Below are 26782 nucleotides of genomic sequence, written 5' to 3' on the forward strand. Positions count from 1 at the left end.
ATGGTTCAGAAGACATACGTTGATAAGTAGGCTAACTATATAATCTGTGATTCAACATGAGACTCTCTGAAAAAGTTCTAGGGGAGAGGTTATTAATAATTACACTAGAGCAGGACACAGACCACATACATAGCCACTTACTCAAGGCCTCTCAGGGAGGGAGAGGGAGTGACTCCCAGATAGCTTTTTCCCCAGGATAACAGTAGTTTAGGCAGATATCTGTTTAGCTAGTAGTATACAGGTCTTCGGCCAGAGTGTGGTGTTTAGAACAACCACCAGAGTGGAAAGGTCCTTTTTCTCCTGGCATCTGCCCTCAACCTGGCCTTTCAAAATAGGTTGAACACGTATTTTAAGACTATTGATTTGAAAAGGCATTAAAATGTATTAATCTGAACTTAGAATATCAAAAGTGTATACAGAATAGTAAGAAGAGATTTGGGAAAGGCAAGATACTGTTTTAATTTCTCATCTGTATAACTAAGCTTTCTTTCTCCTCACAAGTATTTCTCCTTGAAATCCTTCCCCAACTTCGTCCTCATCACGATTTTGTCAGACTTGCCATACCCTCATTTTGTTTCATGGCCTTTATCCTGAAATGACCGAGGAAAGCCCCTTTCACATTCATAGCTACACCAGCCAAGGCAGAGCCCCCCGGAGCCTATATGACATTAACCAAAAAAAAAGTCGGATCCATATATGGCCCAAACAGTCCATGAGCTGGGGTAGATGTGGGAAATAAGGTTGAATCATCCAGTTTTATTAGTTAGCTGCTCGTAGCACCAGGTCACTTACAAACCACAACTGGAGTTGTTCTTTCTATATTTAGCCAAAGACAAAGACACTGTGTGTGGAAACATGTAATTTACCCCATAGCCAGAAGCCCAAAAGGTCCATGTGACAGCAAAAGAAATCTCTGAGGTAAAGATTTACAACTCTGCTTGACTCTAAAACAAGGAAATGATCACCTTGTGGGAAGAGATCAAGGTGTGATGAAATTTGCTTTTCTCATGTCTCCCCAGTGATGCGAGAAGCAAATGAGTAACAATGGGAGCACACCTATGTCAGGGTGGCCACAACCCGAGAAGTGAGCAAACTCACATGCTCTGGAGCCTAAAGAAAGTATGGGGTAAGGAAACATTGTATACCTGCAGCCTTTGATTTCACTGACTAACAGTTCTGAAAAAATCCAAGTCAGGAATGGCAGAGGTTGGGTTGCTGGCTCATGCCCTCCCTTGGTGACAGCTCCAGGCAATTTTACCATCCAGCTGTTCTGTTTTTCAAAATGAAAGTAATTGGAATTGAACTACAGAGCTTTGCTAAAACCTTAGCAATTAACAGTGCAATTTCCCAAATTGCACTGTAATGGAAAAGTGTCCATCAATCAACCCAGTGAAATAACACATTTTCTCACCAGATGTGAGATTTAATATCTTCATAACTCTCTGGATTTACCACTTATGAATTGTCAGCCTTGCCTCAAGCTCTGAGAATTAATGGACTGCATCCCAGCTATGCAAGGATGGTTTACAGTTGTAAAATATCCCTACCTTCATTTTAGATGTATTTACCAAAATGTTCTTCTTTAAGATGTAATCAGAAAACATGCTAGATGGGAAAATTTCATTTCTATTTACTAGGTTATATATTATCATTGTCTAGATAAATATAGTTCCTGGAGTCTCAGCACAGCACAGTCTTGTAACAGGAACAGCCGTTTATCACCGGTGGTGAAAAATAAATAAGGATTCAAAGATGCAGTGGCTTTGTTTTAAACTTTAGGATACCTTCTACAGTTTTCTGAAAAGAGAACCAAAAATATTCTAAGTTTCTAATTTTGTGTGTAGGTACAGGTCCTGCTTTTCATCCTGAACCAAGAAGATAACTGAAAGAATCCACAAGACTGAAAGAATCATGGTGTCACTATGGTTATTGGGCACTTCGAGTCTTATTTTCGCTTTCACTCCAGTCTCAAACATCTGAGCCCCAGCCCTGATGAAGCTGCCTCCTGAAAGCAGCCCCGGCAGACTCCTCTAATGTCAGAATCTCAAACTTTCCAGGTTTAGAAACTTATGCTTGCTTCCACCCTACCCGGGGAAATGCTATAATAGTAAGAGTCACTCCACAGGTCTCACGTGGACTGAATGCATTGAATAAATGATTCTTCTCCTACAGTGTTTTTCCAGGACCTGTGCAATAGTATGTGTAGGGTGCCAAGTAGACAAAGAGTAGAAGCAGAAGAGGCTGTGGGAGATTAGGGCATGGGAGGTTGTGGTAGCACTTAGGGAAGTTTCTCAAGATAGCAGAGATGGCCTTTGCATCACAAAGGAAATATGTTTTCAAACATTGGGGTCATCTACATGATTGCAGTTATTTCAGGGGAAAAAAGTCACAGAACTGTCACATTTTAAGGAAATTCAGAGACCATCTATTACAGTTCCTAATTTCATAGATTCATAAAATGACTCAGTGACAACTGTTAATCACATCATTGCATCAGATGATACCACTCACTTGGCAAAACATGTTATACTATATAATCTGTCATTCATTCCTAACTGATAACACTATTTCTCCTTGACCAGATTGGTTCACTTTAGAAGTTAACACTTTTCTTGTTGTTTGTTTTTCTAGCAAAAGGAAACAGAGGTCATGGAGGGATCACCTTGTCTAAATAATAAAGAAGTCTGACATATCTCTGTATGATTTATTCTATCGGAGATGAAAATCACAAAGCAATAATTACGTAGTAAGAAACAGTTCAAAACCCAGAGAAAACAGAGCAGTGAAATGCAATTGAGATTGGTAAAATCAATTCAAATGATTTTAAGAATCCTCAACAATAGAGAAATAAATTACTATTTAATAAATAGTATTAAGTTGATACGGTATCAGTGTAGAAAAATTACCTTTTTCATATCACGCAATGTACTAATTCCAGATGAGTCAAAATTAAATATTTCATTGAAAACGAGAGAGAGAGAGAGAGAAAAAAAAAAACAGTCTCTTTCTAGCTATGGAGAAGAGATAAATTCCTGATACAAAAGAAACGGATCTCCTCAGTGGCAAGATGGATGAGCAGACATGGAAAACTACCGCATCTGAGCTACCACACAAAAGAAGCAAGCAACATAATGAGACCATGCATTACATACATCTAATTAAAACATACTTTCATATATATGTGTGTGCAGGTACATGTGTACATACACACATGTGTGAGTGTATAAAATTAATGTGTCATTCACATCAGTTCCCAGACTACTTCTCATGAATAAAGGAGATAAACTTTCACATGAATAAAGAAAGAGCTATTATAAGTGGGGAGGGAGGAGATAGGCAACACAGCTTTATAAACAGCTGAAAATGATAACTAAAATAACACTAAGGTATCATTGCATACCCAAGGACATGGCAAAGAGAATAGAAATGATAAAACTCAATGTGAGGGTTTGAGGAATTAGCATATATACCTCAGAGGTCACCAAGTGGAGGCCTGTCCAGGGGCAGGATCAAACCAACAACAACTTTTTTCTCCGCACAATATTCAAAAACCACTTTAAAGTTCTTGCCAATCCTTAAAAGTTATGAGATTTCCCATAAAACCTGTATTTCTAGAGCCTCCTTAAAAATGGGAAATTCTATGAGAGCATGGCAACTATATGCTCACAAGGTAAAATCTAGGCTGATCTGAGCAGAGGCTGCTGGTGCCACTAGATGGTGCCTATGCCCAAGCAGGTGAGCTGTCCCCACCACCCTCTGCTGTCAACACCTGCATGTTTGGGGCGGACAGGTGGGATTGGGGTTTGGGGGGCAGCTTTTCCAACTCACTTATTTGGAATCTGACTTTGAGATTTATGATTTACACGTTGCCAAAGTCATTAAAAAAGTTGTTCCTTCTAAAAAGCTATCTTGAAATTTTAAATAAGAATTTGAAATCTATTAATATCCTTTGATAGAATAATTTTACTTTGGGACTTTATTTCAAAGAAACCAGCATGTATCTCTCAAACAGTCCTCCTTGCCTTCCCCCAAAAGAAACAACAAATGATCACTCATAGTGGCAAAAATTGGAAAAATCAAAATATCTAACAGTACATGAATGGCTAAATTAACCAAGGCATACCAACTGGAGAAGCTTTCAGGTAACAATTACAAATGAAAGTAGGTTAGGTGCCTAGTTTGATGAAAATGTGAAAACATAATTAATGAGAAAAATGGTCATGTCAGGTAACACCAAGTAGCTAAAGGTCTAGGGCTTTATACTGACAGAGATGGTAAGTGAATGTGGAAGTGTGCTGTTTGAGTTCAATATGTATGAGAGATCATTCACGTAAAGGTGTTTGCAGTCATAATAAACTCTCTAAAAGGAGATAGCTGTGCAGTTCCTTATGTCCTTTAGAGGCCCGAGCCGTACAACTAGGCCAGATAGTTACAACAACTTGCTTCTTGCAGACCTCCCATTCAGAGTCCACACAGCCCCTTTTGTAGGTTGTTCACTGTGTCCACACCCAGAGGATCAAGTACTTGGTTTTTTTCTTTTTTTGGATCAGGTACTTCTATATGACAAATTGAAATCTCTGCTGAGTTCACTGAAACTGTATTTTTCTCAATGACCTTAAAATTTGAAAGGATGGAACAACTGACCTATACTCATAAAAATATTACTTATGCTTAAGCCAATAGTCAAATTCTAATATTCTCTGCCCTTACAAGGCAGTGAGGCAGGGATGTGTGATGATTAAAGGCCTAGGCTTTAGAACAAGATACAACTGGGTTTCAATCTTATCTTCAAATCCAAGCCACTTAACCTTTCTGGTTATTAGTCATCATATCGATAACGAAGGAGATAATGATTTTGGTCTCACTAGGAATTTGGGGAGTGTTAAATGAGCTAATAAATGTGAACAAAGAAGTGTTTAGGTTAGTGTCCAGTCCTTAACAAGTCATCATAGCAATAGTGATTATTTTTATTAAAATAATTTGAGCATTAGCTTTGTTTTCCTGTGAACAATCTGATATAAATCTTTCTGTAGTAATTTTTTTTCTCTTCTTAGAACTCTCCCAGAATTTTTCTGCCTCCTTCTTTCCAAGTGTGACTTTTGCTATGGGGAGGAAGGCATTCTGCAATATCAATTTCTAACACAGCGTTGCTATCCTAAAACATGAAGTAAAGATTCCATAATAGTAGTGGTCATGATCAAGGCATGCCAAATTTTACTATGATCTTCAGCAATCTTTCTTATGGAAACCTTAAACTACTCTAAAGTCTACAAAAAAAAAAAAATCTAGACACTGTAAACTATATTAGAGTAAGCATTTCTCAGTAGGGGATCATCACCACATTAACAAATCAAGTACACTGTACTTGGAGTACATCCACTCCATGCCTTCTAACTTTCGAAAGAAAACCAGTAGACAGTAAATATAATCTGATACAAATGCTAAAGATGCAAGTGTGAAATTATCAATTAAATTCTATTTATTTATTTTGCTTATTTAATACTTCTGATCAAAATCTGTTTTTAATAAAACAGTCTAATTTTTTTCTCTAATATTTTAATAGGTAACATAAATTTCTATGCATCTAATCTTAAAAAAACATATGATGAATCAGCTTTTTTCCTGTTTTAAAATTAAATAATTATACAGACTCCAACTGAAGTTAACTTAAGGTGAAAAGAATATATTGGTGACATTTCACATCATTAAAATGAGTAAGGAGTCCTTTACACTTTGGAGGTAAATATGCTTCTGACTCATGTCCAGATAAAATTATCATAGATATTTTCTTTCAAATGGAAGGGTACATCCACTTCAAATTTAAAGTGATGATAAAAACAAAATGGAGGGACATTCTGGTTCTCTTTAGTCTTCAATTGTGATTTTAAAAGTTTATACTCTATGCAGGTTTCAGTACAAATCTGTTAGAAGGTTCATATGAGTTTGTTACATGTGGGAGTGGGAGTGGGGGTAAGTATGTCCTCCTAAGACTTAATAGTGTATTCACATCCAAACAGAGCCTTAAAGGTAAAATTATACCACTAAGAATAAGAAATATGACTAAATATTTTAAAGATACCTCAAACCAGCTAGATTTGATACATAATCCAACAATATATTTGTTCTATTACTATGTAATGAAACATTGATAAATTTAGATTTGTTGATTAAAAAAAAAAGGAGGGAGAATGAGTGCCATCTTGTGGAGAGACCTACTATATACAACCAATCCTGTCCTAAGCTTTGCTTTTGTTGTTTTTTTCCCCATAAAACAAGGACTTCCTTTTATCTTCATGTACCTTGCTCTTTTCTTAGTAGAAAGGAAATACATTATTTTTCCAATGGAAAGGATGCTGTAGGTTGGAAAATACATGGGAAAACCATCACTGTGGTCTAGACAATATTAATAAAGTCCTGGCTGGGACACTGGGACATTCAGAAGAAGGTATAGATGTTTTACTACTTTATGTTCAATTACCAAAAGCAGGAAAATGTATTTAAAAAAAAAAAAAGGCAAATTCTATGGTGACAAAATAAATATATGAGTGACAATCTGGGTATCCCTAAAATCTCATCTGCTCTGTCATGTTAAAAAAAATTGAGGCAGTTTATTAGAATCAGCATTTCCAAATTTCATAACCATGGCCTCATCATACCAATACATTCAAAAAACTACTCATTCATTTCATGTGGATGTATTTAATCTAACACTTTCATTAGAAAGGAGGTTATTTTCAGTATATTTTTAAAGGAGAACCTGCCAAATAACATAGGAATAATAACCACTACGTGAACTATACTGGTAATAATAGTGGTGATGATAATAGTAAGAGCAATTATGATTTATTGAATATAACATGACAGTTACTTTAGGTATAATATAAAACCTTCTTTAAAATACTGCTAGGTAAGTATAACATTATATTACATTTTAGAAGTTGAGTCTCAGAAAATTTAAGCAAATTAGTCAAGATCACAGAGCTAGTAGTAGCAGAGCTGGGATTTGAATAAAAAATCACAGCTCTCCTTGACACCAAGTTTACTCTTAGGTCTGAGATTTTTGAGACTTCAGAAGTAACTGCAGCCACAAACATAACCATCTTGAAAAATAAAAGCCTTCCAAAGTATGGCCTTAAATCCCATTTTAATTATTCTGGCCATGCACCATTTTCCCAACATCCCAGCCAGACTAGAATTATGAAAATCACTATATGCTCCACTGAAAAACAATTTCATTAGCATAAAATGCAATCTAGCTATTCCTTGGTGGGGGACAAAAATTACCCTCAATTGTAAAAGCTTGTTAACTAGAGATCGCTTTTCAGTTGGACTATCTCTATTCAACGTTAGATAAATGCTAATTAACTATGAGCCATGAGATGATTCAATATTAACCTCTACCCCAAAGCAATATTTTCCAGGTTTCAAGTTCTATACCTGATTATGAAACTGTCTTCTTTTTTCAGAATGAAAATATTTCCTCCATAAATTAAAAAAAAAGTTGTAACTAAAATTTCCATAATGTAAATTAAAAATGTATTCTATAATTCTCATTCTTTCACCTTTGGTAGAAGTGTCTGTGAAAATTTGTTTTTGTTGTTATTGTTGTCATGGTATCTTTTTTTCTTTTTGGTCCCAATTATCTACCTTCATAATTTTTAATAATAGATCACATATTTAGGTAATTAGCATAAGCACTTATTTAAATTACAAACACTATCCATAGCAACATATTTCTCAAGTTTCTTTAAAGCAAGATGAGTCTCGTCTGGAAAACACACACACACACACACACACACTAGATTCCAGGAAAATGTGAATCTAAATAAATAAGCTTTGGGACTTTTTCCATTTGTCTCGAAGTATGAATGCCAATAAAGGAGAATTAGATAAACACATTTTTCTTTATTTATACTCCCTTTATTTTTATTGTTTTAATTTCTGACCATTTAAATGACTAACTCAAGGATATCTCTGGACTTCATTTTTCTCATCTGACTGGAATCTTTGAAATTTTAGAGCAATGGTTTTCAACTGCTGAGTTACAGACCACTGGCAATAAGTGGAATGATTGCGGAGTCTGGAAATTCCTATGTGTAAATAAGATTTTTTTTTTAAAATATTGGATAAATAACAGGTCATACACTCTCATTCATATATATAGTTAAATACATTGTTTGTCAAATATCTATATTGTTGCTTTTGACCAATACAATGAAAGTTCATTTGATAGTTTATTGGCCTCATCATTGTTATTCTGTGTATTCTTAGTTAACCAAGATTAAACATACAGCTATCAAAGATGGGGTCATGTTGGGAAACATTGTCCAGAGGTGACAGGATTTTTTTACCCTTGGTGATTGTCATCTCAGTGTCACTCAGAACAAAGAGATGCATAGAGATGTATAAGCATAGCTTTGTAAAGAAGAAAGAGAATGAAAAAGAATGTAATGTATCAACAACTAGCAATGGCCCCTGTCCTTCCTCTTCTAAAATAACCTCAAGGTCTGTCCAGATCAAATAACACCATTGAACAGCTAATCAAATGTAGTAGTCATCACGGATAAAAATGCCCAACTACCAAGTAGCCCAATATTTTTTCTGTTGTTTTTGCGCAATGCTCCAGACTAAACTTTACAAAATTTTCTTAAAGAAGAAATAAAAAACTTCACCACCCTCAACTTCCTTTTTCACCCTTCTTTTGGTTGTTTTTCCCTATTATTCAGGAAATGATCAGTGAGAAAGTGGAGCAAGGACCAGGGCAGTCATTGTTGGGTTTCGGGCAGCACGGCAGAACTATACAGCCTGGCATCCTTAGCATTGAGGTACGGAGACCACTGAGCCTTCCTGTTAACATGTGCAAGTTCAAAAAGAATAATTTCAATGTAAAAGTTCAGTTGGTCGCTCTGTAGTGAAATAAATTATTTCAGCTGCTACATTTTTGAAGTTACTCTATCAGAATTTTAAATCCTTTTCCATACATCCCCTAAGGGCGTGTGAGCTGAACCAAGCCTCCTTTCTGTTTTATGATTTCTAGGCTGACGGGAGTTCACAGCAAAAATAACTTCGGAACATCAATCAAGCCCTGTCCGTCTGCTCTTTTATTCGACATGCTTCCTTTTCATTGTAATAATATACTCTTTTTTACATTTAAAACATGACATTCAATACAAATCACTCGTTAAGAAGAACTTCATATGAAATGCAAACCTTATCAAATGTAGGAAAATAAATATAAATCATGGAGGAAAAAATGAAAGAGCATAATATAGATTCAGGGGAATTATTTTTTTGTACTTAAAGTGAATTCAATTCTACAGGCATTTGAATGCTTTTGTACTCTTAGACAAAAGTATATGAGTGCTTTTAAACAAAGTGAAAGGAGGAGGGGCATATTACTGAAGAAAATAGTCTGGCACAAAAATGTAAATTACCAAAGATTTATAAATACCAAAATACTAAAGATCTTAAATTCTTTTTTAAGTGTTTCAAGTAATTACTTGGTCTGATTCTAAAAGGAAGTCAGAAGTGAAGTTGTTACTTCTTGAAGTATTTATGCAATTGCAGGTTGAAACATTTTAGCAGGTTATAAAACCAATTTAGTGACATTGGTTAATGAAATTGAATAGAGCAGAACAGATCAGAAAATATAGAAGGGCACTGTACATCATAAAGTTAAAGCTTTTTTTAAAATTAAAAATGTATACATGCTAGCCGTATAAAATGTATTATTTGTTGTGTACTAGGCCAACATTAATGACAAAATAATGCCTACAAATTTACTGTGTTCAGAGAATCATGGTTTTTAAGGGGTTTTAGAATTCTTCTATAAAAATATTATTACAATATAATTACAAATCCTGGTTAGTGCATGTTACTTAATCCAAAGAAGATGTGCAAAACCCAGCAGGGTATTTTGAGAAACAGATTAGTCAAGAAACATGACTATTTTGATTCTAGCTAATATATCTCTGGTTATTAAAAATATAAATCAGAGTTTCCAAAGGTTTAATTAAGATCATGTTTAATATGAAAAGGACAACAAACATCTTTGGAGAGCCACAAGTACATTTCCAGTATCTGTACATTCTGAACACTAGTTACTGGTTTCCATTCAAGCCAAGACTCTTAAACTATCTGTAGAGGGAGCCAGTTAACAATCAACAGAACATCCAATGTTTCTCATCATATATGAATTTTTTTTCATTTAAAAAAAATTAATATGTATTATTTGTTTCAGGGGTATAAGTCTGCGAGTCATCAGTCTTAGACAATTCACAGCATTCACCATAGCACATACCATCCCCAATATCCATCACCCTGTCACCCCCTCCCTCCCACCACCCTCTACTCCAGCAACCCTCAGGCTCAGTTGGTTTCCTGAGATTAAGAATCTCTTATGGTTTGTCTCCCTCTCTGGTTTTGTCTTGTTTCATTTTTCCCTCCCTTCCCCTATGATCCTCTGCCTTATTTCTCAAATTCCTCATATCAGTGAGATCATTGATAATTATCTTTCTCTGATTGACTTATTTCACTTAGCATAATACCCTCTAGTTCCATCCAGGTCAATGCAAATGGCAAGATATCATTTGTTTGTTTGTTTGTTTTTGATGGCTGCATAATATTCCTTTGTGTGTGTGTGTGTGTGTGTGTGTATTTTTTTTTTCCCAAGCCCCTCTACCCTCTTCATAAGTGTCATTCTGAACTCTAGTTCCGACATTTTACTAATATCCATATTGATTAGGTCTCTGATAGTCAGTACTGCCTATTGTTCTTTTTTTTTTTTTGACATGAGTTTTTCCGTTTTGTTATTTTGTCCACAGAAGAATAGATGAATGAGAGCACAAAATGCTAAATGGGTAACAACGACCCCAGAAACACTAAAAAAAATCAGGAGTGATCTGTGACTGGAGGGGGAAAAGAAAGGAAAAAAAAAAAAAAGAATATGATCAGGCTGGTGAATAGAACAGAGCCACACATTAGATTTTAGGTATATTTTGGTCTGTTAGAAGAAACTGCCTCCCAAAATTGTAAAGAAAGAAAAACATATATTTACAAAAATAAGGGTAAATATGAGGAAGAGATGGAATATAACTGTAAAGATGAAAATTTAAAAAGATTTTTAAGAAGAAATTGATAGGATAAGAAGTTGGTTGAAAAAAGAAAGAAAAAAATTAAAAGAAGAAAAAAAGGGAGGGAATGTGATCAGGTGGTGACTAGAACAAAGCCATACACTAGATTTAGGGTATATTTTGGTCTGTTAGGTGAAAATGTATCCCAAAATTTTAAAGAAAGAAATATATATATATATATATATATATATATATATACAAAAAAATAAGGTTAAATACAATGAAGGGATAGAATATGACTGTGAAAATGAAAATTTAAAAAGATTGTAAAAAAAAAGGTATTAATAAGATTTTGGTTAAAACAGAAAAGAGGAAAAATTTAAAAAAAAAGAAAAAGAAAGGAAAATTTAAAAAATTTAACTTTGAAAGACTAAAGAATCATGGGGAGAAAAAGCCATGAATTCTATGTGCTGTATCCCCCTAGTGCTAGAGCTTTGCAGTTCTCTTTGATTGCTGAACTTGGTCTTGACTGGATGTTCTTGCTGATCTTCTGGGGCAGGGGCCTGTTGCAGTGATTCTCAAATGTCTTTGCCACCAGGCAGAATTGCACAGCCCTTGCCAGAGATCAGACTAAGTAATCTGCTCAGGTTTGCTCTCATAGCTTTTGTTCCCTGAAAGCTTTCTGTACAGATTTGGAAGATGAGAATAAAAATGGCAGATTCCCAATCTCTGGCCTGGAGGAGCCGAGAGCTGTAGACCCCACTCCTCAGTGTGCCCTCAGAGAAAAGCAATCAATCACTCCCAATTCCCTGGTTTCCAACAGCACTCCATGCTCACCTGCCATATGACCAAGTGATACTATCTCTGCCACATGACCCCATTTGGAGTTTCCAAACCCAGCAGATTCCTGTGGTATGGTCCCGTGCCACTCCTCCTGAGGTGGCGGGGATAGAAAATCTCCCCAGGTCTGCCAATTGTGTGGTCCCTGCTCGAAGAGTAGTGGTCCAACTGTGCCGCGGGTCACAGGTTATGGCAACCCTGAGCTGAGCGCCAACTCCTTGGCTCCATCTTTGCTGCCAGTTTCTCTGCTCTGATACCTGGGAGCTCTGCTGCAATCAGGCACCCTCAGTCTTTCTGTGACTTTGAGCATCCTGAGACCACACTAGCCCCGTGAGGGTTCCATCCCCCGCTTAGCCACTGCAGAGGTGTCCCTCAGCAGAGCAGACTTCTAAAAGTTCTGGTTTCGTGCCTCACTGCTCTATCACCTGCCAGAAGCCAGCTCATGGAGGCTTCCTCCCCCCAGGGTCTATCTTCCCTTATATTGCCTCAGATTCACTTCTTCGTGTGTCCTACCTTCCAGAAAGTGGTTGCTTTTCTGTTCATGGAATTGTTGCTACTCTTTTCTTCAATCTCCTATAGAGTTTGTGGGTATTCAGAATGTTTTGATAACTATCTAGATGAATTCCTGGGACCAGACGAAATTTAGGTCTTCTGCTCCTCTGGCATCTTGCTCTGCCAATCATATATGAATTTTTAAGAACTTTAATTTTTGTCAAAATGTTTGGTTTAATAATAATGATTATGATAAAATAACATGATATGCATGAAAATTAATGATAGTTGCATTTCTTTGTGTAATTCACTATTGACTAGGAACTACAAATATATATCATTAAAATTTCAGAACAATCCTATGAGGTAGATTTTATGGCTTCCATTTTATAAGAAACACAAGTAAGTTCAGAAAGGTTTATTAATTAGTGGAATGTCTCAGAATTTAAACTCAAAAGCCAGTGTTTTTCATTACCTCTTAGGATAATAAGACATAACACAAGCAAAAGATGAATTTGGACCTGTACCTTATGTCATATACAAAAATTAACTCAAAGTGAATTAAAGAACTAAAGATAATTCAAACTATAAAACTCTTAGAGATGGGGTGCCTGAGTGGCTTAGTTGGTTAAGCATTGAATGCTTGATTTTGACTCATTTCCCAATATCAGGGATGTGAGATAAAGCACTCAGCAGGAAGTCTGTTTGGGATTCGTTCTCTACTTCCCCTCTGTTCATCCCCACTGCCCCCATGCACTCTCTTTCTCATATATAAATAAAATCTTTAAAAAAAAAAACAACTCATAGAGGAAATTATAGACATAAATCTTTATGACCTTGGATGAGGCAATGGTTCTTTCAACCTGACCAGAAGCACAAGCCACCAAAGGAAAAAACAGAAAAATTGAACCTAATCACAAGGAAAAATTTTTGTGTATCAAAAGACACTACAAATACAACTTTCAGAATGGGAGAAAATATTTGCAAATCACATATCTGGTAAGGGTCTAATACCCAGAATGTATAAAGAATACTTAAGACTCAACAATACAAAAATAACCCAATTGAAAAATGGGCAAAAAAATGTGAATAGACATTTCTCCAAGTAAAATATACAAATGGCCAATAAACATACGAAAAGATGTTCAACATCATTAGTCATTAAGGAAATGTAAATCAAAAGTACAAAGAGACATCACTTCATACCATTGTGATGGATATATATAGATATATATATATGCATATACACATTTTTTTTTTTAAGGTGGAAAAAGGTTTTGATGAGGGTGTGGAGATTTGGCACTTCCATACATTGCTGATGGGAATACAAAATGGTACAGCTACTATGGAAAATCAGTTCCATAAAAAGTTAAGAGTTATCATATGACCCAGCATTTCCACAACTAGGCATCTTCCCAAGAGAAATAAATACATATGTTCTCAAAAAATCTTATACAAAAATATTTATGGCAGCATTATTCTTAGTAACTAAAAAGTAGAAACAACTCAAATGACTACCAACTGATGAGTGAATAAAATTTCCATTAACAAATGAATCAATAAATAAAATGTATTATACTCATACAAAATAATACTATTCACTCATACAAAGGAATGAAGTACTGACACAAGTTAAAATACAGATAAATGTTGAAAAACATTATGCTAAATGCAAGAAGCCTGAGAGAAAAAGGCCACATATTGTATGATTCCATTTACATGAAATGTCAAGAATAGGCAAATCTATAGAAACAGAAAGTAGACGTGTCAGTTGCAAGGAGCTAAAGGGAGGGGAGAATGTGGAATAACTATGAAGTCACTTGGTATGGAGTTTCTCTTTAGAGAATGAAAATATTCTAGAATTAGATGGTGGTCATAATTATGAATCCTTTGAGTATACTAAAAATCACTGATTCGTATACTTCAAAATGATGAATTTTATGTTATGTAAATTATATGGTACGTAATTATATCTCAGGAATTTATGGTATGTAAACTCTATCAGGAAAGAAAGCAAGCATATATTGGGAGGGTAAGGTGGGGACAAGAAATGAATCTTGGAAAGGAAAATAGTTTGAACACAAGTCTGTATTTTCACTCAGTTATTCCACAAACATTTATTGAACACCTGCTATGTGCCAGACATTATGATAGTCACTAGAAATAGAGAAGAGCTAAATAGGCAATTATTATGGAACTTTGGTATTGTTGGAGGGACTCTAAAATTAAAAAAAAAAAAAAGTAATGTTGATTGGATAACGAAGACAATTTAAAGAACATGATAAGAAAGTTGCAGAGGTGAATGATATCTCTTCTCAAATGTTGCCTGGAGCTAGTGAGGCCAGGAAATCAAAATGATTCAAAAGCATTAGTATGGTAGAATTATGTTTATAATTTTCCCTTCTAAAATGAATTGTTATCTCATATGCCAATTGTTATCTCATATGCCAATATCTCATATGCCAAGTGTACAAGCTTTTAAAAAAGTTAAAACCAACCTATACAATGTTCCTTTCTGAAGCAACCCTCCCATGCATTCTCTTCACTGTGACTTGACTGTTCTTTCCTTCATATTGATTGCCACTGCTCAGAGGAATGGAATCATGGTGTGAATGTCCCTGACTTTTCTACTTCCATTCCATACATTTGTGGAATGGCTACTGCTACTGGCTTTTAGGGTATCAAGGCTAGTGTGGAAATATGAGTGTGTATATTTGAGACCTAAATCATTTTCCACAGTTGTCAATTATGAATATTATGTTTCTCGCTTCCTCAGACTGACATTTTTCCATTCCTTCTTAAAGAATGTTTCTTAGAGAGTACGGATAGGGTTATTTATGGTTGCATGGCCACAAGAACACTTATGTTATTAGCATTTACTTATGCATGATCAATTCAAAAGAATCTGTTTTAGTTGCTCAGCAATTTCTCCTGATAATAAGAACTAAAGTCACTACCGTCCTACAAATGAGAGAAAAGTGTGTCTGCCTTCAACCTATAAATTCTCTGCTGAATGCATCTATGAAATAGTTTATAAAAGGTTATAAGATTTCATATAGAACTGTTTTAATGTAAAATATTTTTTAGAAGGTGGTTCTTGTTCCCAAAGTCGTATCCCCAAATCCTCTAAATTACCATCATTATCATGAACATCATTTCCTTGAGAGAATATCTATATCTGTCTATAAATACTTATTGAATGTTAACCAACAATGAAGGAGGCCGCAGGAGCTGCATATGAAGAAAAGCCAGTGATTATGCTCCTCGTAAAACTAACAGCAGCAGAAATATACAAACCGAGGCTGAAACTTAACTTGAATTTCCTGTGTGGTTATCCTAACATTCTTGTGGTCTCTAGACCACTAAAAGCCAGAATACTTTAAAAAAAACAATCTGAGGGTTTTGAAGGGACGGGGGGTGGGAGGTTGGGGTACCAGGTGGTGGGTATTATAGAGGGCACGGATTGCATGGAGCACGGGGTGTGGTGCAAAAATAATGAATACTGTTATGCTGGAAATAAAAAAAAAAATTAAAAAGTAAATTCATATCAGATATAAGCTACTTCCAGACATGTAAGATTGCTTTGTTAATACAACTAATTCTGTTTTTGTTCCTCTTCTAAAATGCTTAGATTTAGCTACATCCTATATGATGTATACATACTATATGAATACATATAGCATACATACTATATGAATATAATTGCACTTTTTGTACTTGCAGTATAACAAAGCAAGAAGAAAATAGATTTCTATCATTCTTTTTCTCTAGGATCGGTATACACTGTTATAGCATAAGAAGAATATAAAGAATATAAAATGGAGTTATAAAAGCATCAGAACAGGTAAGTGCACTATCTACTCTACCACTTGTTTTGCTAGAGAACTTAGGCTACACAGAGCTGGCCTTTTCTCATATACAGAATGGACTAAGTAAAATTAACTCCTCACACATTTACTAGGAATATTTAATTAGAAAAATTATTATATCAAAGCATGTTATAAAACAGACAACAAATACATGCTGACTGATTATAATAATTATGCAATATAAAGAGAAAAAATCATCTTCATGTTTTATGTTAGATGAGGACAGGGATTTCTCTCTGGGTTTTTCATTGCTATATCTGTAGGCGCCTTGAACAATTTGGCACAGAGTAGGAACTTGGTAAGTTTGCCGATCCAATAAATGAATGAATATGTACTATGTATATTACTGTCCCTTCTGTTTTTTCCTAAAACTTGTTTATCTTATACAAAAGTATCATATATATATATATATATATATATATATATATATATATTGCCTCTGCTCTCTACACAGGATAAAGCATAAATGTTGTTTAATTTAATCAACTGTCTGAAAGCAATAAAAGAACACATTTTCAGAATAGAAAGGAAAAATTCAATACTGTGTATAAATCAGTACTGACTGAATAAATGTTACACTGCCACACTAGCAAGAAAGGAGAGTTTCAGATATTTCTAGTGATTACTCTTGATTTATGTATTAGAGTTGATTGTGGACCTCAAATCAGCAGGCAAGAAGGGACAAAACTTAGTAATATCTGGAATCTCTAAAACTACACCTCATCCCCCAGTGTATGTGCACTGATTTTTCTTGATGGCTTTATGGAATCACATAAGAGAAATATAACCAAACTTTTTTTAACAAGAATTTTCTAGAAAAGGGGACTTCCATGGAAGAATCAGAATAGAAGACACCTTTCCTTTGAAAGGAAAGCATCCACATTTAAAAGCAAAATTTGAAAATACATTTGATATCTCCCCATGCTAATCATGTTTCAAAAGAATTTTTCACAGGACCACATTTAAAAATTGCATTAGATTGTCATTTGTTTTACATAGGAGATGGCAGAGCAACTAACTTGCCCAAGTTCCTGTAACTGGAAAGCATTGGAGGCAGACATGAATCCAGGACTCTGACTGTACCTCCTATGCTCTTCCCTCTGCATCTCTCCTGCTTATTTACCCATGGAGTAAGAGAACCAGAGCAATTCACCAACTCACATTCACCATGGGAATTCTTCCATAGCCAGGCATGTAAGGAAGCTTGGATGGACAACATAAATTCTAAACTATAAAGAATATTACAGTAAGAATCCTAGATGGAAATCTTAGGTGGAAAAGAAATATGTGTAAACTTGCTCTAGGGACATGGATCGGTGGTCAGTAGCCAGAGGTGATTCTGGGTGCAATCTGGTATTATGCTTCTCAAATTGCCCAGGGCATGGTATGGACTCATCTGGTTCCTAGGACATGAAATGTCCAGTCATCAGGGAAAAGAGAGTTACTAAAAACATAAGTAAGTAATTTAAAATTAAATGCTATAAGAAATCTAGAACAGGGGCGCCTGGGTGGCTCAGTGGGTTAAGCCGCTGCCTTCGGCTCAGGTCATGATCTCAGGGTCCTGGGATGGAGTCCCGCATCGGGTTCTCCGCTCCGCGGGGAGCCTGCTTCCTCCTCTCTCTCTCTGCCTGCCTCTCTGCCTACTTGTGATCTCTCTGTGTCAAATGAATAAATAAAAAATCTTTTAAAAAAAAAAAAAGAAATCTAGAACAGTGCAGACCTGCTTTGGGGTAGCTGAATAATAGAGCTCATTAGTTTCAGCCAGGAATTAGGAGGGAAGCTGGGCATGTATACATGTGTTCACAAGTTATATAAAAACACACTTCACTAGCTTACAGTTGTTGCAGAGAGAGAAGAGAAGGGGCATGGAAGGCATTAATACAGGAAATAGAAAAGGAATCTATAGATAGGAAGAGTGACATCACCTGGGAAGCAATGAACCCTCCGTGCCAAGTTGCTCCCTCTGTGAGCAACAAGGGAGACCCAGTGAATAAGAAGAGATGTGAGGAAGGTTTGTGTCACTATTCCAAATGGTGAATTTAACCCTCAGTGTTGGGGTTGGGGTTGGGAGGGGGTGGTAAAAAGGAAGACAGAAAAGAAAAGAGAAAGAAAAGAAACAAAGAGAAAAGAAGGAAAGAAAGAAAGAAAAAGATAACTTAAGCCTTCCTAAGAACTCTTTTGAGATTCAGAAGTAGTTGTCTCTGCTTCCATGGTGTGTGTACGCATGTTCCTGGATTTCCAAGAACAGATTTGGCAGGTAGTTCTTACAAATTCCTCTAGTGGTGTTCAGTTAGCTCCTTCTGTGTGGTCTTGAACTTTCTCTCGTTCCCTCAAAGATGTTGTTGTCTACGGAGGTAGAATATGTGGCAATAAAAAGAGCCAGGGACCTGGCCAGATTAGAATTTAGATCCTGGCACCTGCATTTAGATCCCACATTTGCTGTGTGATCCAAGGCAATTCCTTGAGCCTCAGAATCCTTCTGGTTAAACTGGTGTTGATATATAAACCTCAGGGAGTCATAAATACTAAAAAGATAATGGCTGTCAAGTGTTTGATACGGTATCTTCTTCTATAAAGCAGACGTTCCATACAGGGTAGCAATACAATCATCATCACCCCCATTATTATTAGCTATCAGTAGCTTTCCATCTTGGCTTCATTTTTAGGTCAACCTAGAGGAGAAGGGCTATCTAATACCAATAACCTGGGGGAAATCTGTAGAGAAGGAGCTCAGGAATGTTTTACTATTAAGTCTGCCAAGTGACTCCAATATTCACTTCTGGTGAGAACTACCGCTCCATCTTGAGTCAACTCCTAGCCTTGTTCCTACAACAACTCTTACTCCCTCTGGAATGACGTGCCTTTAAAACCAAAAGGGACACCATTTCTGTACTCAGAGGTGGATTTAACATGAAATGTCTGAAATGTAAGCTTGAGGAGCCTCTTCCAAGACTCTGAAACTAATTCCATATTCATAATTTTATATTATTTTTATTAAATATGGTTTCCTGCATTGGATTAGTTTCAGGCTCCATGCAACCCAAATCCCTGAAATTTTGTTCAATTTCCCTTGATGTAAACAACTAGCCTCAAATGCTTAGCTTGTTCCTGGATTGAATGTGCTATTCAAACTTGGCATTGATTGCACTATTTGTTGGTCTTCCCTTAATATTTGAAGTGCTGACATTACCTTGACTTCCTATTAACTCTTATTGAGTCCATTGTTTTGTAAAGTTTATTTTTCTAGGCTTCTTGTTTTTAGCCAGCCAAGCAGCTGGTCCAGCTAGAAACTCTGTATCAACCACCAGCTGGGAGGTAACCTGGCTACCCCATATGGTATGTATGCACCCACAAATGGCCTGGGAGAATATGGAGGACATTCAGAGTGAACTGACTACAATTCTGGGTCTTTCCCTAGAACCCAGAGTAAAATCTAACATTTCCCAAAAGTAATGCTGCTCAGTGACCTCCAGTTCAGTATCTTATCTCCCCAATGGAAATAATCATAATTCTTTATATTAAGCAATTTTTTTTGTCTTTCCAGAATCAGAAACTGTTCTATTTCTCTCAATCTTTTGCTCCCCAGAAAACTTAATTATCTTGCTGTCCATTAATTTCTGAAAGAAACTTCTACCTCAAATTTATTACATGAACTATTCACTTTACTCATAAATGCTATTTTAAGAGTCATTATTCTTATTATTCTTTTAGAATTGGGGTTTATCTCTATATAAAGTAGTAGGTTTTCCAGTATGATCCTCCGAGGGGGGAAAAAAGAAAAAAAAAAAAACACCTCATCACCTAAATTATTCTGTTATTTCAAAGGCTGACAGTTCAATTCTCTGTAGAGAGATGTAGGGTCAAGATGCACAAGCAAAAGTAGCAGATTCCAACCTAGCGTAATTTGGTGAGGACAGAGGGGAAAAGGAGCTGCAAATCATTCCACCAGCTTCTACAGAGACAGATATGTCTGCTGATATTTTTTTCTCAGTGAGACAGATTTCCATTGAATGAGGGTATTGTTTTACATTAAAAGTAAAAATTAATAAGAAAGCAAGGAATATAAGGAATGAGACCCAGAACTGCAAAGACTGAAAGGGAGAAAAGCTTAAGAATGTTATGGAAGCAGGCCTTGGGTGTCCTAGTAGAGAGAGCCTTAGGAACGCAAGGAAACATCCATACTCCATGGTAGTTTGGCATGGTGTGACTACAAATATTTTCACATTTGTTTCTCTTTGCAACAGAAACATACTTTGAGGAGGTTGTTAAGAAATAGGCAGTAATTTCAAAAGCATGAAACTTTAAAAATAGATATTTTTTTTAGGTAATTCCCCAAATGTCATTTTAAGCAGATGTCTTCTTCTTCTTCTTCTTTTTTTTTTTTTTTAAGCTAAATCATCCTACTGGGTCTAAACTATTGATACCATGTTAATCTAGACAGAAGTATTTCGTTATTTTATTAAGTCTTATCATTTAGCAACAAGAAAATCAGAGCTATACCTTGAAATATAAAATGAAAAGATTTACCAACTCAAGTTAATTTATCATCTCTCTCATCTTTATTTCTTTTTTTCTCCAGTACATATATTTTTGAAAAATTATCTCATGTTTTTAATATTTTGGTTTCACTTCTTATCTTTTGCCTTTCCTTAGTTAAGAGTGTTGCTTTTTCTTTGACTTAAAATTTTTCAATATCTGAGGAGACACTAAATATCATAGATGGTATCTATTCATCCATGTTTAACAAGAATGGGGCTGCATCCTTAGGAAATGATATTCTGAAATTTGCTGAGTCTTGATGAAATTTGCTTAGTTATTTAATTTGCAAACACATGTTTTCATCTACCTTGAAAGGCCTAACTGACAGAGTTGCAGCATTAGCTAAGTGACAATAAGACTATTTTTTGCAAAATTTCCTTTTGTAGCTTTTTGTTCTTTATCACCAGGTGACAAAATTATGCACTTACGTGGGGAAGTAGTTTAAATATGGTACCGGCTGTGGCATATGACTGCCTCGGGCAGTTAGAAATGTTTCCACTGACACCTCTGAGAGAGAAAATCATCACTCAATCTAACTATAAAAGTTACATAGAGACAAAAATCAATCATTCTAAAAGAGCAAAGAAAAATATCATGTATCATAAATATACAATGGCAGCTATACATTAATAATAGATAAATATTTATTTCTTAGACCTATAAAATATCATGTCTCCAAAGAGTATGAATATAATAAGTGTACAGAGGATGAATCTAAGTGTTAATCAATAACAAACATACTAATACTTGGACATAAAATAATTATTAAATTAAAAAACAGAATTTTATATTTTAAACACTTTCACAGATGAGAATAACAAATTTAGAGGCATACAACGTTAATGCTTAAATGCATCTCATTACAGAACACTGTGTGAGTCTGCATTTTAATAAGATCACTGAACACTCAGAAAGGTTTTGCAAATTGGCTCCTGTCCACAAATCTTTAAAATTTACGGTCATATTCGCCTCACCCTATGTACCCAAGAACCACTTCAACCTTTTAGGTGTTTCCCTCTGTTCTTCTCCAGAGGATACAGATATCAGATTTCTGCAAAGTTAGACTGGCTTTAGCCTAAACTTCTATTACTAGCACCTTGTGAATCATATATCGGCCCTCAAAAAAATATATTAAAACTTAAGTAAAAAGTACTAAGTTCTTCTGAATCTGTACTTCCTCAATATCAATATCAGTGAGGGTCTATTGCCCATTTTCTTTTTTACATTGGATAAAGTGGCATTTTAAATCCTCAAGTTATTTTCCATAATTTAGGAATATTAAAAATACAAATAAACAGAACCACTAAATGCTCATAATCATGAGAGAAGCAATCACACTGCATAGTAAAAAGTCATCCTTACAAGACCAACATCAGGGGAAAGGGACATACATGAATATAGGCACACATGCATGCATGGATACATACATACATACATACATACATACATACATACATACACAGATTTTGGGGTGGCAGAAATTTTGGCCCGGTAGATTTCTACCCCATTATCACAAACCCAGGTTTGCTTTACTGCTATCAATTATTAAACAAGAAAAAATAAAAACAGAAATAAGCAGATGATTATTTCCAGCTAGAGTTGATCTTCTCTGCTACTTTTTCAGAGTTATCTAGAAAGGTGCAACAGCCATGCCTGAGAAAGTCTAACATTAGAATGATCTGTTCTCATGATGATAGACTGTGTTCTAGAACAGGAATTTTGTCAAGCATGATAAAATCTGCTCGTAAAAGCACTTCCGTAGGCAGGTTGTATCCCCTTTCTGATCTTCACACAAAGCTGAATGAGGAAAATGAGTTGAGGATGCAGAGGTATAGGATCATTCTATGTGACTTTTATTGCCCTAAAAATAGATACTTTATAACCTACCTTACATGGGCTCTGAAAGGAGTGTTCATCCCTTATTTATGGGGAAGAAGAAGGCAAGTTGAAAACCCTCTTCCCTGAAGAAGAAATATTTCCTTGGTTTCAGTAAGGTCACAACAAAACTAATAGTGAAAATATTCCCACCAAATTTAGAAACTTCTCTTAAAAGAAAGTCATACTAAATTTAGGTGGACATGTTTATAATTTTCAATGATTAGAAATAGTCATTTCTGGGAAAAAAAGAAATAGTTATTTCTGCTGAGAAACATAGAAATGCATCCGTCTGACCTGAAGGAACAGAGTACACTATTATGGTTAGCATTGCTTGCCCTTTATGGTAAGCATTAGGCATTTATAGTTTGCTATCATTACATATTTTCTTACCTACTAATTACGGTTAATTGGTGATAACCTAAGAATGTTTCCCTTCAATCTTCTCTCAGAAGATATACAATATGGATAGTTTCAGTATCTCCTGATCTGCACTTCAAACACACCACCCCTGTGCTGTTAGTGCCTCAGAGTTCTTGGGGGGAAATGGATGAAACAGAGCAAGAACATTTTCACCTTTTCATCACTAAACCTTCCAGTCTCTCTGCCTCAGTATCTATTTTCTTTGCCTTCCTCCTCTAGAAGACACATTCTGTCCCTGCTCAGATGTAAGGCTATGCCCCCTACTTGAGCTCCAGTTCTCTCCCCAATTTACCTCCAGGGGACATCCTGCATTAATGTTTCTTCTCTTTCACCTGGAGTATCTCCACTAGCGTGCAAACTGCTCTAAGGTCTCTTCTTCAGAAAGCTTATTTCTAGTCTTCTCATTCTTCATTATTGACTACTGCCCTCCTCTGCTCCATGCTCTCAGACAACCTATCAAAAAGAGTGGTCTACTGGCATATGCATTTCAATGCCTCCTGTTTACCTATCTTCAATCTGGTTTCAATTTCCTCTCCTCCACTGAACATACTTTTACAAAGACCACCAGTGACTTGCATAGCAGCAGCCTATAATTCATAATTCAGTAATTCAGTAACATTATAACATAACAGTCTTCTCTTTATTCAAACATTTTTTTTCCAGTTGGTTTCTGTGACAATGCACTCTTTCTTATTTTCCTTCTAGCTCACTGCCTAATGAAAAGTTACTCTTAGAGGTACCTACCTGAAAGAAGGAGAAAGTACATATGATCTTTGCTGGACTCTGCTCTTCTGCTAGAACTTTAGGTGTCTTTTTCTTCTTCTTTTATTTATTGGATGCCATATAGCACACAGCATTAACTAAGACCTATCCATTAAGGATGCCTATATTTATAACTTCAACTTGAACTTCTTTCTTTCATCTCCAGACAAAGTCCAATAGCATCCTCAACATCTCCTTAAGAGAACATTCAGTTTCTTTTTGCAAAACACTTTTTTTTCTATGGCCTTCCATTTCTCATTGTAACTCTATGCTTTGCTGCTCGAGTTAAAAGTTGGGAAGTGACTTTTTCCCTCACCTCCAGATCTCAGCTATCAACAATACTCATTGGGTTTATCTCTAAAATATATTTCAAATAATTTGACTAGATCCCCAATACTGTCACCTAGGTCCAAGTCACAATCATGTTTCTGTGAACTCCTAGGTCCTTCTAAATAGCTACTTCCTGCTTTATCCATTTCCCTTTGGAAATCCACTCTTGGCACCAGCCAAAAATGACCTTTTGAAAACAGAAATTAGACCAAGTTACTCAGCTGCTTAGATTTTTTCAGAGGTTCTCCAGCATGCCTTGAATGACAAAGTTCTTTCCATGGGTTCCAAGACACTTTCAGTCTACTTGTCTGACAATTTCCTAGCATTCCTCTTGTCACTGTGTTTCTTGGACATGCTAAGTTTGTTCCCACATCAGGTAGTTGAGTTTTCTTTTCTCTTGGCCCTGGAAAATCTTCTCCTAGATCTCACATGATGGGGCTGCTTCCTTACTGTTCAGTCTCCAACCTGCCCATCACATCCCCAGAGAGGCTCCTGTGTCTGTCCTATGACATGTTGCACTCCCCATTACACCTAGCAATCCTCATTCACTACATTACCTTTTTTATTTTTATATATTAACCATTATCTGAAATGATGTTATTTAAATAGTTTAAATGTTTAATATTTAAATACTGACTAGTTTCTTATCTTTTTCTCTTAACAAGGCTTAAACATCATGAGAAGCTCAGGGATCTTTTCTGCCAACTATGAACTGAGAACTGTGTTGTTGACATTGTCATGTTGTTTCTCTTGTATTCCCAATATTGACTCTGTTTTTCAGGGAATGTTTTAATGATGGGAAGGAGAACCATAAGGGCTGTAAAATGTCCTAATAGAAGTGTGGTTTATGTGTATTTTGATTTATATTAACTCAGTCGAAACACCTTTTTGTAATAGTCTTCAGAAACCTATTCCTTTCCTAATATTCCCTATCTTAGTAAACTGTATCACCTATCAGTTAGCTGCTTAAGCCAGAAATGTGGAAAATCTTCTTGACCTCTCCTTCTTACTTACTCCACCATCACCCAACCCATCATAAAGTTCTGTTGATTCTACCTTCAAATATATTCTGAAAATATTATCTTTTCTTCATATTTATTGTTACCATCATATCTAAGCCACAATTTCATTTTCCTTGAATCATTGCAATGACCTGACCTTTATTCAAATTCTTACTAAACCCATTCTCTGTACAGTAATAACAGCAGTCCCACGGACACTCAGTAACTTCAATAATGCAAGCTTTTTGCCAATCCAGGACCTTTACCCATGATGTATTATCTGTCTAGAAAGCCCTTCCTCTCCATTTTCATTTGTCTGTGGCTTCCCCACTATAGTAGATGCTCTGGTGTGTTGCCTAGATTCCTCTTTAGAACTGAGGTTCTTATGCCTATCGCAGTGGGAGTATTCAGTGACTGAGGACTCTCAGCTGAGTTCCTGACCAGGGATTATCCTTGTTTCAGAAGAGCAACCTTGTCAGAGATCACGTTTTCTGTGGAGGAGCAGCACCTACCCAATGTCTGGTAAGATATCTGTGTGCTGCGTGGTGGTGGGGTGTCAAATAAAGGCCAACCCAGGCCCATTTTGCTTCAAGGCAGGGGCAACTCTGAAGGGCTCTCTTAGCTCCAGTGCATCCCACAGGATTACCTGAGAGTACTACAACTATACTATAGCTCAATCTCTGCCCAGTTTTGCTTTCCTCACCTTTCTTCAGGTCATCTTTAAAAGTACCTCCCCCTCTTCCTCAATCAACTTCTTGATCTCAAATCTTAGAACCTGTTTCCGGGGAATGCAATCTATGACAACACCTGTTCAAAAAGTTCTTTCTTGACACCTATAACCAAAGTTAAATACCCTTCATCCCCACTGCATCCACATGCAGTTTTATTTTCTCTCACAGTATCCTGTTCAATCCTTTATAAACCCTAATCTCAATTTATTACTTATTTATTTATTATATTTTTAAAGATTTTATTGATTCATTTGAAAGAGAGAGAGAGAGCAAGGAGGGGTGGAGCAGAGGGGGAGGGACAAGAAGACTCCACACTGAGCTTGGAGCCCAAAGTGGGGCTTGATCCCATAACACCAAGATCATAACCTAGCTGAAATCAAGAGTTGGATGCTCAACCAACTGAGACACACAGGGGCCCCCTAATATTAATTTATAGCTGAAATCTAGAGTTGGATGCTCAACCAACTGAGACACCCAGGGGCCCCCTAATATTAATTTATAATTCTGTAGACTGAAAACCCCATAAGGACAAGAATATCTTTATTACTGCTTGGTATATGTGGTTATTGAGCTTAAAAACCACACACTTTTTCCATGGTAGATATCAAGACCTCAATAAAACATCCTGTGTTTGACTGGTCTCAGATCTCCAGACTATTCAAAGATACCATCCTTGGTACCATCCATTGCTACTATGGAGCAGAGGGTCACCAGAGCTGTAAAGATTCAAACCCAAACTGAACACTATAAAGTCCAGCTTAACTGTCACAAAAAAGAAAAAAAAATCAACTTATTAAAGATATTGCTTATTTTCATAAATTGAGCAAATATTTAAGACAATTAAAAAC

At 36.0% G+C, this 26782-nt stretch overlaps 1 protein-coding gene across 1 annotated transcript in view; it reads right to left on the minus strand.

The window, feature by feature from the left end:
- The window catches only part of LOC116589954, a 321862-nt gene that overhangs the window by 46454 nt on the left and 248626 nt on the right, over window positions 1-26782 (minus strand). The gene's annotated exons all lie outside the window — the stretch shown is intronic.

The sequence above is a fragment of the Mustela erminea genome, chromosome 1 (genome assembly GCF_009829155.1).
Source record: "Mustela erminea isolate mMusErm1 chromosome 1, mMusErm1.Pri, whole genome shotgun sequence".
Taxonomy (NCBI): domain Eukaryota; kingdom Metazoa; phylum Chordata; class Mammalia; order Carnivora; family Mustelidae; genus Mustela; species Mustela erminea.